The 14278-nt window shown below is 43.3% G+C and overlaps 1 pseudogene; it reads right to left on the bottom strand.

The window, feature by feature from the left end:
• Positions 1–3364: 3364 nt before the first annotated feature.
• LOC146659998 (uncharacterized) lies at positions 3365–11393 on the bottom strand (annotated as a pseudogene).
• Positions 11394–14278: the final 2885 nt, after the last annotated feature.

The raw sequence follows: 14278 nt of genomic DNA, 5'->3' as shown, positions 1-14278 counted from the left end.
ACGGCTAATAAAAATGTATTCACAGAAAATATCATTGTGAACCTGAGAGGTTACTTCTCTATTTTTATGCTATACAAAAATATACAATTATAATGACATGTTTTAATTATTCAGGCTTATTTGCAGCCTATTGTACAGTAACCTATAAGAAATTATTATTATCGATATCTTAGGTAAAACTTCTGTTCAGTCGTAATCCTTATATTCTTTATGTTTCTTTTAATTGTAATGTGATACTTAGACTAGACTACTGTTTTTGGGTTAGGTCAGCAATGTATCATATCACAGGCTAAACAACCTAACAGTGCCTTCCATAGGATGTCTATGGTGCCTCCTCTCCACAGAGCTGTAGCTACTGTAGCCTGCACTGTTAGGAGTTGGGTTCTGCTTATATGGTGTTTTTGTCTGTATGTGTTTTTGGTGCCTCCCTTTTTGTATAGGTAGGCGGGGCAGTGAGTCACTGAACCTGGCACACCTGTTACTCATCAGCTGCATTCTTCAGAGGAGCTACCTGACAGAAGACTAGTGTCCGAGTATTGACGTTTTTGGAGAGTCTGTAATTCTGCCCCTGCCTGCTGGAGCCGTTGGATTATTTCTGGTGACTGTAAGAAGTTTTGTTTCCTCCCCAGGATTTCGCCTCGTCTGGAGGTTTTGGCAATAAACAGTACCAAGTAAGCTCTCTGTAAAGTCTACTTTAAGCTTTTCTCGGTTATCGGTTATCATTTTTTTTAGATCGAGTGCACCTGTGTACCTGTGTGTGTTTCCGTCACCTGCACGTCCTGGCTCCGCGTCCCCATTCATACGCTATTGTACATACTTTGTCCTTGTAAAACCTCCCCATCACTGTAAATAAACTGTCTTCACCGCAACTCTGCCTCCGTGCGTTCTGCTCCCTGGGTCCATCTGCATTTGCCATAACACTGAGTGCGCCTAATTTTGAATGTGCATCTGTAGCTCGTCTCTGATTGGATGAGGGCGGGAGGAGCGGGAGAAGAGCTGCTGGTTCACGGCTACAGCTAACGAACCAGCAGCGTGCACAGTCTGCGGAGTGGAGAGAGAACAGAAAACGTCGAGCTTTTACCAAGGACGTTTTTAGGACAAATCACAAATATGCGATCTGTGGTTCATCTGAAAGTTTGCACGGTAAGTTTAACATCTAGGCTACTTTTTTCGAGACCAAAACATCACTAGCACCAGTTGATATTTAGACTAATACTTGATAACTTAGCGCTAGCATGCTAGTTCAGCTGAAAAGCACTGGCAAACTTTTTAAATACTAAAAATGGTCACCTGCGTCTTTTGTAAAAAGATATTGGTCACATTAAGAGGCTGTGTACAGTGGTCCTTCATGTGGTGTTTCGACAGAAGAACGGAGACGGGCTTGGTTTATCATGGAATGTGTATTCAGCAATAGTTCGCCATCCAAAACATATCACAATACACTTCTCTTCTTCTATCCTTCTATCACTATTAGTCACAGAGCCCCCTACTGGTAACTGAGTATATGTTCATATTCAGTCCCCCTGTAAAGCAACCCTTCACCATCTTAGCAGTGTATGTAAACATAACATCTCTCCTCATTCTCACAGAATTCTACTACCTCAGTATTACTTACTTAGCATGGTAACATTACTATTTGCACATAACATTATCAGTAGTAAACTTTGCAACCAGACAGCATTTCAATACTGCTTGCTGAACCTATTTCACCTATAACACTACTGGGTGTTTGAACTATACCTGTGATCTTAACATACCCATCTTGTTATGGTGCCTAAATCGTCCTTTATAATGAATACTTGTACAGTTAAGGTTACTGTAGTAACTGAACAACCTTAAGTCACAAAACTTCACAAATAAATCATAGTAAATCAATCATCTATTATACTTGGACCTCAGAACTAGCAGTATGGAACTTAACATTAGCATCCAACAGCTCAAGCGTGTTATTTTCCCACTTTTTTTTTTTTAACTCATTTCATTACATAATCCTTGGTCCAAGCTGGTAACTGTCTTGGTCTGTTAGGAACAGAAGGTCTTTTAGGAGTTTCTCTTGTGTTGTTTTCAACCTCTTCACCAGCCTGCAACGGCTCAGCATTCTCTGCTCGGCAGAGTGAGAGACGGGCTGCATTCCATCACTTTCCATCACTCAAGATGAAGGTGCTCAGTCCAGTCTGTTGCTGCACTGACAGTGGATCAGTGAACTGTCTCTCTCCCTTCCCCACTCGGAAAGGCTTACGTATCCGCACCCTGTCACCGACCACAAGCTGGGGAGGTTTTGCCCCCCTCTTAGCATCAGTGTAGCGTTTATTCCTACGTTGCTGGTGAAAGACTCTGGCCTGCATTGGTCATACTGTCCTGTGTCTTTGGGAAATGGCAGGACATTTAGCTTTGTTCTCATTGGTCTCCCTCTGAGAAGCTGAAACGGAGCTGCTCCAGTTGTTGCATGAGCTGTAGCACGGTAATTCTGTAGCATCTCTGTTACCGCGGGCTTCCACAGCTTCTGGGACACCTGTGCAGCCTGAACACAGTCCTTCAGTACTCTGTTGAATCTTTCAACACACCCGTTCGCTTGAGGGTGATACACACTTGTTCTAATGTGCTTGATGCCTCTTTCAAAGGCAGATGAAGTGAATTGTGGTCCATTATCTGTCGTAAGCTCACAAGGGTTTCCCTCCCGTGCAAAAACTGAAGACAAGAACCTAATCACAGTGTCTGTAGTAGCTGATGAAGTAAAGGCTACTTCTGGCCATTTGCTGAAGTAATCGACCAGCGTGATAGCAAACCTGCAGTCCTGCGACCCGCGGTCAAAAGGTCCAACAATGTCAACGGCCACATGCTGAAAGGGACCATCTGGAAACGGAACCGGCTGTAGGGGAGCAGGAGCAGTTTTGGCCGTTTTGTCACACGATTGACAGACTGAGCACGATGACAGAATCACATGGACTTGAGTATCCATGCATGGCCACCAGTAAAGCTCTCTGAAGAGCTGCTTTGTGCGAACTATGCCCTGGTGACCTTCGTGTGCGAGGCATATCACCTTTTCTCGCAGGGACCTTGGGACCACCAGACGTGTCCCCCGGAAAACCAACGGTGATTCCACAGCAAGTTCATGTCGCAACAGGAAATACGGCTGCATCTCAGGTGGGAGAGACCTTTTCACCTTAGGCCAGCCTGAGCGGATAACCTGTCGCAGCAGAGAAGGGTCAGGGCAGTCCTCACATTCAGCTTTAAAATCCGTCAACGGTGTCGCTGTCAAGAGAGGAGAAACTTCAGCTATCTCCAAGAATTACTAATAATAGTTAGTAATTCTTAGTTAGTAATAATAGTTAGTAATAGTTACTAATAAAACACTTCCCTGAAATTTAAGCTCTTTCTTTTTTTATACAATGATGTGTTCCCTGTTTGTGGGTTTAACAAACTTTAGAGCTTCATAGCCAGTCATTGTTAGTGCAAACCTTTCATTCTTTGGTTTAAACATGATGGACTTTAATCAAGCTATGCTGAACTCATAAGAGCTTTTAGCAGCCAAAACATTGTCCAGTTCATTTCGTAGTTCTGGGTAGGACGTGTATGTCCATGGTAGTTCCAGAAGAGGGCCGCATGTGTGTGCCACAGGTTGTCGTGCCAGTCCATCCACAGGCGTGAACAGTACCTCAACCTTGTCAACACAGATGACATCTGACCCAGTAAGAACCTGAACATCCTTCTGAGCCCTGTATCTTCAAGTCCTCTGATGTACTGGTGCAGAAATCTGAAGCTCTGCTTCTCTGCTTGAGTGGTGGGAGAGGCAGTAAGCAACTTCAAAAGCTTTCTCGTTGTTGGCTTTTTATCTTCATACATTAGTAGGACACGCACTGGAACGGTTTGCAGCCGAGTGTGAAGCAGCAGGAATGAGGATCAGCACCTCCAAATCTGAGGCCATGGTTCTCAGCCGGAAAAGGGTGGAGTGCCCACTCCGGGTCGGGGATGAGTTCCTGCCCCAAGTGGAGGAGTTCAAGTATCTCGGGGTCTTGTTCGCGAGTGATGGGAGAAGGGAGCCGGAGATCGACAGACGGATTGGGGCTGCAGCTGCAGTAATGCGGACGCTGCACCGGTCCGTCGTGGTGAAGAGGGAGCTGAGCGTAAAAGCGAAGCTCTCAATTTACCGGTCGATCTACGTCCCTACCCTCACCTATGGCCACGAGCTGTGGGTAGTGACCGAAAGAACGAGATCGCGGATACAAGCGGCAGAAATGAGCTTCCTCCGAAGGGTGGCTGGCCTCTCCCTTAGAGATAGGGTGAGAAGTTCGGCCATCCGGGAGGGGCTCAGAGTAGAGCAGCTGCTGCTCCACATCGAAAGGAGCCAGCTGAGGTGGTTCGGGCATCTGACAAGGATGCCCCCTGGGCGCCTCCTGGGTGAGGTGTTCCAGGCATGTCCCACCGGGAGGAGGACCCGGGGCAGACCCAGGACACGCTGGAGAGATTAAATCTCTCGGCTGGCCTGGGAACGCCTTGGTGTTCCCCCGGATAAGCTGGAGGAGGTGGCTGGGGAGAGGGAGGTCTGGGCCTCTTTGCTTAGGCTGCTGCCCCCGCGACCCGGCCTCGGATAAAGCGGATGAAGATGGATGGATAGACATTAGTAGGACATCTTGTGGGCTTTGAAAAGTGTCTTTTAGGAAGTGGCTTACAACTAAGGACATTTTCTCTGCGGCATATGCTGGTTTTTGGATTAATTGTTTGTGTGCGACTTTCAGAAGAAGGCCTTTTAAGTTCTCTTTGGTTGGAAGCACTGATACATCCAGGCGATCCATGAGATCCAGCACTTCATCCCTGTCTTCATCTGAAAGATCTTCTTTTAGTGCCCTTGTTATCAGATCCCTATCTGATTGACTTAGGTAAAAGAGAAGACTTTCAAACAGCAGATCATCTGATACGTGATTCTCACCGAAGATGAGTGCCACTGTGAAAACAGGAGCAAGGCGACAAGGGAAATATCCATGGTCTTGAAATCCCTTCAGTAAAATTCTACCCATGGATTTCCACTCTTCTTCCCAGGGCCGTGCAGAGAGGTTTAAAGGGGCGCGGGTGCTTAAAGCTAAAAAGGGGCACATTGAGCCAGGCTGAATAACAACAACACACATTCATCAAGAATCTAATATGGGCAACAAGGCAAAGCAAACGTAGCCGGTGTTTTACCTGATGGGTACAATGTTGCTGTTGAGGGGTTGCTGTGGATAGTGCTGGAGGGCAGGGCTGTGCTGATCTGAGACTGTAGACCAGGGGTGTCAAACTCAAATACACAGTGGGCCAAAATTCAAAACTGGAACAAAGTCGCGGGCTAACATTAATATTTATTGAAAAAAAAATCTTCCTCCAGATATAAGAATGAATATTTTCTTATGGACTCAAATAAGTTTTGCTGGAAACCTGAATATGGAACAAGCAAAGCTTAATACTAAACAATATATATATTAGCTGTATAATACCAGTAGGCCAGCTCTAATAGTAATTTGGTATGGCTTCGCGGGCCAAATGTAATTAGGCTGCGGGCCAAATTTGGCCCGCGGGCCAGAGTTTGACACCTATGCTGTAGACATTAAAAAGTCCACAGGAGAGATGGTAGCTGATTAAACAAGTGTCATGAGATAATAACTAAATGCAAAGATTGGTGACAGCGCTTGGAACCATAAGGCAATAAAAAACTGTGAGAAATAATTTAGGCTCTGCCTGTGAATCACTCTTTGCTTCTCTTCTTCCATCCCATCATCTCATATATCACTCTCCACTTGCTGTCCATCTGAGAACAAGGCACAACTTGTTATTGTAGTAAACTATAATCTAATTATCCACACCTAACAACTCTTGCACTTAATCTATAATAAAATGATGAGAGAAAAATGTTATAGCACTGCCTTTAGTAGCCTCACACAGCTCCTGCTGTTTCCTCCTCATGTCCTTACCAGCCATGTCTGCACAATATTATATCATGAGTAATATTTTTTTTAAAAATCCATCTAAATAAAACACACACATGCACGCACACACAGGGACATTTTAGACCTTCTTCAGAATACTGTATATACTATGGGCATCATGGTGCTGATCCAGAATCCTTACATTATTATTTATTACTAGAGCTACAATAATAAAGCAATGAGGAGGGGGAAGTAATAAATATGAAATAATGTATTTATGATGATTCCATTTGTTTCACTATCCACTCTGTGCAGGGCAAAGCTTATTACATTTTTAAACTGTAGAGATACAATCATTTTACTGCTGTAACATCCAAATTTTGTCTTATTTAAAATATAAATCTAATATAATCTGCTTCTTAATGTATGTTCTTTAAAATACAGCTTGTGTTTTTTAATATATTATAATTATAATAATTATTATGTGGACATGCATATTAGATCGTTTTTAGTGAAATATAATCCCTCCAGAAAGGCAGGAAAAGCCCGGAAACTTACTTTAAAACTAAATATGTTTCTAAATACTTTAAAACTAAATATGTTTCTAAATACTTTAAAACTAAATATGTTCTAAATACTTTAAAACTAAATATGTTTCTAAATACTTTAAAACTAAACATGTTCCCTAAAACGGTGACAGAGCTACAGACCCATGACAGCCTTACACAGGTAGCCAGCAGCTGTGACCAGCACTACCTGTGCAGTTAATAAAAGGACAGGTAATGTTTGTCGCGCTGTTGCACACACAGCACGCTCGTTTGTTTCAGTTCGTCCGTTGCAACAAGACAGCTTACCAACGTGTACGTAATAAGCTAATACTCCTGTGTGCTACACACTACAGTGTGCGCTGTACACCTACTTACTGGTTGTGTCGCATCAGTCTGTGTCTCTGAGTTAACTTGTGTTTCTCCTGCAGCTCCGGACCGCTAAAAATGCGCGTGCTCTTTGTGAGCTCGTTCCCGGCTCGTAACCAGCGCGCTCTGCCGTCAAGGGCGACCATTGGTTAAATGTGATCATGTGACTGATGCAAGCCAGATCCTTTTATTTAGCAAAACTGTGATTAATAGTTAAATATTATTGTTGAGGGGCACAGACAGGACTCCGCACGCACGCACACATTAAAATAATAATAATAATAATTTTTTTTTTAAAAGTTGCCTCAACAAAAGGGCACTTTGGGCACCCATCAGGAAAGGGGCGGGTGCTCAAGCCCCTCTAGCCCCCCCCTCTGCACGTGCCTGCTTCTTCCTGCCATTTAGGAGACAGTGATGGCACTCTGAACTCCTCTCCTTCAGCTGTGTTGTCCACAAACTCTGACCAAAATGGAGCATACACATCTCTTGATACGCCATCTGCATCAGCTCCTTTTTCATCGATGTAGGTGTATTTTAGAGGGTGTATGAGGAGTGGTGGATCTTTGAACTGGCTGATCATCTCCTCCAGAATAGTAACCCTGTGAAGTTTGATGGTAACACAGACAACATCATATGATCCTGCAGAGCTTATTGCTTCATTGCTTATAGATGTATCTGGACTACTGACTGCTGTGTTTGTTGGAGGAAGTGTAATGGATGTGATGACCAGATCATCTTCCTCAAACTGCAGGAATGGTTCATCTATTACAGTGTCATCAAGTTGACAAGGCAGAGGCTCTCTCTCAGATGTGTCTAATAATACATCTTCATCAGCATTCCTAGATTCTGATGATGAGATTACAACAGTGTGAGAAGCTTCTTCATCTCCTTGATGTGAGTCAGTCAGTTGTGTGACATTGTTTACTTGTGCTTTCCCTCTATCATAAACTTCTTCATCATTGGAAAATCTTCTTGTGCACAAGTAAAATCTCAACATTCCCATTTTAAGTGCTGAGTAGAGTTCTCCAACTGTGACATCTTCATCAAATACGGCCTCTTCCTGATAGTCTAATATGTCATGACTGAACACCTCCCATCTTCCAAATTTGCTTTTTCCACTTGGAAAGAAAAGATCTTTAGCATACTGTAATATGTCAGCTTTTTTGGAGTCTTTGGGCACATCAAAGGTCCTTGTTCCTCCTCCTCTGCGCTTTCTCACTTGCTTACCTTCATGGATCCACCCTAACTCAATTTTTCGAGTATTTTTGTCTTGTCTTCCATGAAATCAATCACTGTGACATCAATCTGTAATAACAGAGATATTTATTACTATACAGAAGTACAAGGTATGCCTGCTGCCACACCACTTGAGGTACCTCACTAAAAAAATGTATGTACATTTCACATGTGTTTTGATAATTGTCTGTTATTATTTTAGTGGCAGCCATCAATATTTAGCATTTATTCTTTTCTCTCTCCTTGCCAGCAACATTAATCAGATTCTCTAACATGTCATTAATTGAAATATTACAGTATATACAACGCACACTTTGGAAAAAGTAAATTAGTATTCACCTGTCTTTCAGTTGCACAGTGCACAAAGGGTTGAACTCATTGGTTTTTTTTAAATTGAAGCCAAATATCAATATAAACACAGTTTAATTCATTTGTTTTTAGATAAACAAGGAAACATTGTGCATCACATAATATAGTGATATATTTAAGAAACCTGGAATCTGCATACGGGTTTATTAGTAACATTTAATAACCGTGGTAATAACAACAACCCAGTTTTATACAGCGGGTTAATTTGTTTTACATTCTCGATTCCATATAGATCCACAACAATGCAGCCTACCGTTAAGTCCTTACGCAGTCAAAGCGAGAGAAGCGAAAACCACTGTGGTTGCTAACTTAGCAATATGTCACATTTTTAGACGCTGTAACTTCGTAAAAAGTGAGTTTTACAAATTTCCCCCTCAAGAGAGCACTTACGCGTTCTTGTAGCATTCGAAAGAGACAGTCCTCAGGTACACCACGATTCCGAAGAAATCTCAGAAGTGGGCTATCAGTGTTTGTGTCCATGTTGAAAGCAGCTTAACATTGAAAGTTAAGTGCCAGTTCTGAAGAGCGTGAGCTCTCCATGCCTACCATGGATTAGGGTTTCCGAACGCAACACGTTTTATGTTCTTACAATAAAAAAATGTTATTCTAATGGTATCTTTTTTTACGTTTGTACAATATATGATCACGTTCGTACAATATATTGTACGAACGTGATCATTATGTATATTGTAATAACGTGATATTATGTTGTTCAAACGTGAAAAGTATCTTGTTAGAACAATAAACTTTTCACGTTATAACGTGATATACTTCTATTTTCTTTTGCCTGGGTGGCAGCTCTACGCTTCCGTAGATTTTAGTGTCATGAACAACATCAGCTAATTGTTATTTACTAACTAATCTTAAATGACTGTTCAGTACAGAAATGAAGCCCAACAATCATGTTTTACAGTCCTGTGGTCTCAGCCTCAGATACTCATTTTTTCTCCTTCATTTCTGTCACACACTGCTGTATGAAACGTTTCTCGCGGTTAGTATCATGGTTGCTAGGAAACCTGAACAGCGCAACGAAGGCTAGACCGTCCCATTTCACAACCTCTCACTTCCACACTTCTCGTACTTATACTATGGTCGTGTCCAAATTCATGGGCTGCTTCCTCCTGAGGCCGCATTTGTAGACCGATTACGTTACAGCGACGTGACGAAGGCTGTCCAAATTCGTAGACTCCTCCGAATGCAGCCGACAAATGCGTCCTCCTTTTCCCCGAATTTGAAGGATAGGTCGGGTGTGTCCTTCGTGGCCCACCATATCCCAGAATTCATAGCGCGGCCCAGCCAAACTCCAGTTTCCGGCAATGGAGGCCGCTTCTAAGTTTTAAAATTACTCATACTAATCTTTCTGGGTCACAAAATAAACCTTTAACATATTTTCAGGCGGGAAAGTAGCAGTGTAAACATCAAATATCTGCTCGGTGTATCAAGATATCACATATTTGCAAAAGTGCTTTGACGTTTTCGGAGACGTCTGTTACCCACCAGCTTGATAGCTAGCCGGAAGCTCGATGGTCACTGAAGCCGCCGAGAACGGCACAACTCCCGGCACATCATTTTCAGATCACCGCAGACTTTCGTTACTCGGGTTAAACGTGATATATAAGTCACTTAGACAACCTAAAAATGTTATTGTTGGGCTTTTTTCAGTGTTTTGTTTGTTCATGAGTAAATCGGTTTGGCTGAAATTAAAGTAATCAGATTAGATTAGATAAAATAAAACTTTATTAATCCCCCAGGTGGGTTCCTCCTTGGTTTTCACACAGCTGACTAAACGTCAAACAGAAAACTGATTAAACAGAAGTATGAGACAGTCGAGAATTTACCCCAGTGTCCTGTTATATTTTAGATAGCAAGGAGCAGACAGCCGAGTTTATTAAACTCCACCGAGACAGCGGCGACGCTAATCAGAAGGCTAGACCGTCCAATTTCCCCAGCCGTTTACTTCCGGCCTACCCGACCTTCTGAGGACCCGGCCCACGTAGACCGCGAAGGCCGGGTCCTCAGGAGGATGCAGCCCATGAATTTTGACACGACCTCTTCTTCTCACCTTCCGGTGTTACACTCTCTAGACTCCGGGCGGAACACACAAGTAAATGCAATTCCCATTGCTACATGTCTAGGGTTTATTTCTGGGACTTCGCACGACCCAGGATTCAAATCATGAATACATAATGGGCTTGGATTTACAACATTATGAATGAAATGTGCTCTATTTGGAAGCAGCCAGCCCCCCTCCCCTTTCGACAGGTTGTGTGTGAGACTTTAAATCATCAAACTATAAAGTATAAATGTTAAATTGTTATTGATCCCTTTACCCCGAGTCCTAAAGTGTATATTTATTTTCTTACTCTTCTTATATTTATTGTTTGCTTACTTGCACTGCTGTAACTGGAGCCTCGTCGTCTCGTCTCTCTATATGCTGGACTGTATGTATGTATGTAATAAAGTTTACTTTGACTTCAGCAGCAAGCAGGCGCACCGAGGGCTCTCGCGCTCACTTTTCGCGTATAGAATTTTGAAAAAACATCGGTGCAAATTATAAGTCTGTATCATGATGTTTGGTGTTTTTGTGTTTGTTGGTTTGTTTTTATTTTGTTTTATTTTGTGGGTTGGCAATTAGATGCTGCTCCAGCCAGCCAGTGAATCCCCCGCCGCCCCGCCCTCTCCTCCCAAGCAGCAGGTGCACCTCGCAAACGGAGGGCGCCCTTACTCCCAGCAAATGGCCGTAAGAACACCGATCGGTGTCTGTCATCTCCAAAATGCGCTGGCATGATGTCAGGGCAGCATGAGTACGAGTAATTTTTTTTTTTTTTTTTGCCAATGCCCGTGATGCAACCGCCCGTGTCGCCCGTATCAAAAACCGCTACTGGACATACCCACACCAGTACCATCATCATCATCACCTCAATGCAACACCATCATCATAACCACGCATAACCACCTCCACCTTCACCATAGTCATCATTGTGCAAGATGGCGCCAGTGTGTACGGCAAGCCGTCTCCGCTCCTCCGAGTTCCTTTTGTTGTTAGCTGTTTTATTTTCCTTATGTTTTCTGGATGGAACCACATTAATTGTTTATGACCGTCAAACGCTGCTGGATCTCCGACCTCTGAAACATTTCCGACCTTTGAAACATCAACCAGCATATCCACTTTTGAAATTGGGAAGCGACATTCCGTCTCCCATAGACACGACTACTGGCATATATTGCCTGCCTTTTTTCCCCCCTGCCAAGAAACGGCCCAGACGACGGGGAAAACGGAGCGGCATCCGGATTCGCATCAAAACTTATTTGAAACTACATGGTGTAACCAACTACTACGCCATTTCGGATATCCTCCAACCCCTATCCTCTCTCCATGACCAGCACACCATCAGATTACTCCGCCATCGATGGATCCGACAACTCGGACAACTCGCTAATTCGGAACTACCAATCGTCCACCAACCCACTAGAAGCTGGATACGGGCGCGTGGTGGTGGCGTGAACCACAGCAACCTACGTCCGCTGAGGCGTGCTCCAAATAGCGATGAGATGACTACGATCAAGATGGCTGTGCTGAACATTAGATCGCTGGCGAACAAGTCTTTCGTTCTGAATGATTTTTTTCTTTCCTCCGAGCGAGACTTTCTATTCCTGACAGAAACCTGGATCCGACCTGGTGAGTCTGTCTCCCTATCGGAATTTCTTCCACCAGAATGTACTTTTGTCAGTACTCCTAGGACTTCGGGCAGAGGGGGAGGGCTAGTCACGGCTTTTAAAAACAAATTCCGTGTGCGACAGCTTCCCCCAGCCATATTTTCTAGCTTTGAGGTGCAGTTACTTGAGTTGAACTGCTCCTCCCCGATCCTCTGTGCGGTGGTATATCGCCCACCAAAAGTCAATAAGGATTTTATTCATGAGTTCGCTGACTTTTTAGGAAACCTCTTGGTTAATTATGACTGTACTCTCATTACTGGTGATTTCAATATTCATGTCTGTTGTGAGTTGGACCCACTGGTCAAGGACTTTCTTGCTCTTATAGACTCTTTTAACCTTACTCAGTGGGTCAGTAAACCAACCCATATTAAAGGCCACACGCTTGATTTGGTACTATCCTACGGTTTGGACATTTGCATTACGGACATTTATAATCCTGGGATATCGGACCATTTCCCGGTTTTGTTTAATGTCAATGTGTGCAATATGGAGCTGAAACGTGAGGGTCCTGTGCAAAATATACGCATGATTAACTCAGAGACTATTGCTCAGTTTTCTATGGCTCTGACCAACACTGCCTTCTGCGAAATTAACTGGGATACAGCTACACCGGTTAATGATCTCGCTAACTCCTTCATCGCCACCTGTACTTCTATTTTAGACACTGTGGCTCCCTTAAAGACCAAACGCCTTAAACCATTCCGTCAACCATGGATGAATGACTATACTCGTACCCTCCGACGTGAATGCCGCCAAGCGGAGAGGAGATGGAAGAAAGACAAACTCCAGATCTCCTTTGACATTCTCCACAATTGTCCGAAGAAATATCAGAAGGCTGTTAAAACTGCAAAAGCCTCCTTCCTTTCGGAGATCATTGCGACTAATAGTCATAAGCCGCAGGTCCTTTTTGGCATTTTTAATTCGTTAATAAATCCACTCTCCACTCAGACCGAGACCTCCCAAGCTTTATGTGAAAAATTCCTAAACTATTTTTCAGATAAAACTATAGCACTAAGATCCACATATCTACCCATTGAGGACACATCTTTAACATCCGAACCCTCGTCGGTACTAGAACAGTTTGAATTTGTTTCCTTTCCGACCCTTAAGGAAATAATAGCTCAAACGAAAAATTCCAATTCCCGTCATGATGTGCTCCCTTCTCGCATTATCAAAAACGCCCTGAATATTGTAGGACCCTGGATTTTACTTATAATGAATTCATCACTACTATCAGGCTGCGTCCCTGCCGTGTTCAAACATGCAGTTATCCAACCTGTAATCAAGAAAAGTAATCTTGATCCTAATGTCCTCTCAAACTATAGGCCGGTATCGAAACTCCCTTTTATGGCTAAAGTCTTAGAGAAAATTGTTCTCAAGCAATTGCAATCTTTCTTAGAGGCAAATGGAATCAATGAAAAATTCCAATCTGGTTTTAAACCTCACCACAGTACCGAGACAGCTTTACTGAGAGTTTTTAACGATCTCCTCGTAACTGTTGATACAGGGCGCCCTGTGGTTTTAGTTCTTTTAGACTTGTCCTCTGCTTTTGATACGGTCGACCATGATATTCTCCTTTCAAGACTTGAACATGTAGTTGGCCTTAAAGGCAAAGTACTCTCATGGTTTAAATCATACCTATCCGAGCGGTTTTTCTCTGTCTCTATGGGAAATCACTCCTCTTCCCCCGCACCCCTTCGTTGCGGTGTTCCCCAGGGGTCTGTGTTAAGTCCCACGTTGTTCTCTCTCTATCTGTTACCCCTGGGAAAAATCTTTAGAAATCACAATATCTCTTTTCACTGCTATGCGGATGATATCCAAATCTATTTCCCTTTGGATTTGGATCTTCAATCCCCGCTATTGCCGTTGCTTAATTGCCTGTGTGACGTCAGAGACTGACTACTGCATAATTCGCTCACCCTCAATGAAAACAAAACAGAAATTATCGTCTTTGGTAGCCACATGCCGTTGAAACAGCTTTCGGAGACTTTAGGTTCCTATGCCAGCCACTTATCGCCCACTGTCAGAAATCTCGGAGTAATGCTGGACAGCTCCCTCAAATTAGATAAGCAAGTGGCTGCAGTGGTAAAAACCAGCTTCTACCAACTACGCCAAATTTCGAAGGCAATGCCTTACCTACGACAT

This window comes from Rhamphochromis longiceps, linkage group LG11 (genome assembly GCF_057381845.1).
Source record: "Rhamphochromis longiceps isolate RC_006_pf linkage group LG11, R_longiceps_female_GT1.1, whole genome shotgun sequence".
Classification (NCBI taxonomy): domain Eukaryota; kingdom Metazoa; phylum Chordata; class Actinopteri; order Cichliformes; family Cichlidae; genus Rhamphochromis; species Rhamphochromis longiceps.
Note: the sequence above shows the minus strand (reverse complement) of the source record. Positions and strands in the feature narration are given on the sequence as shown.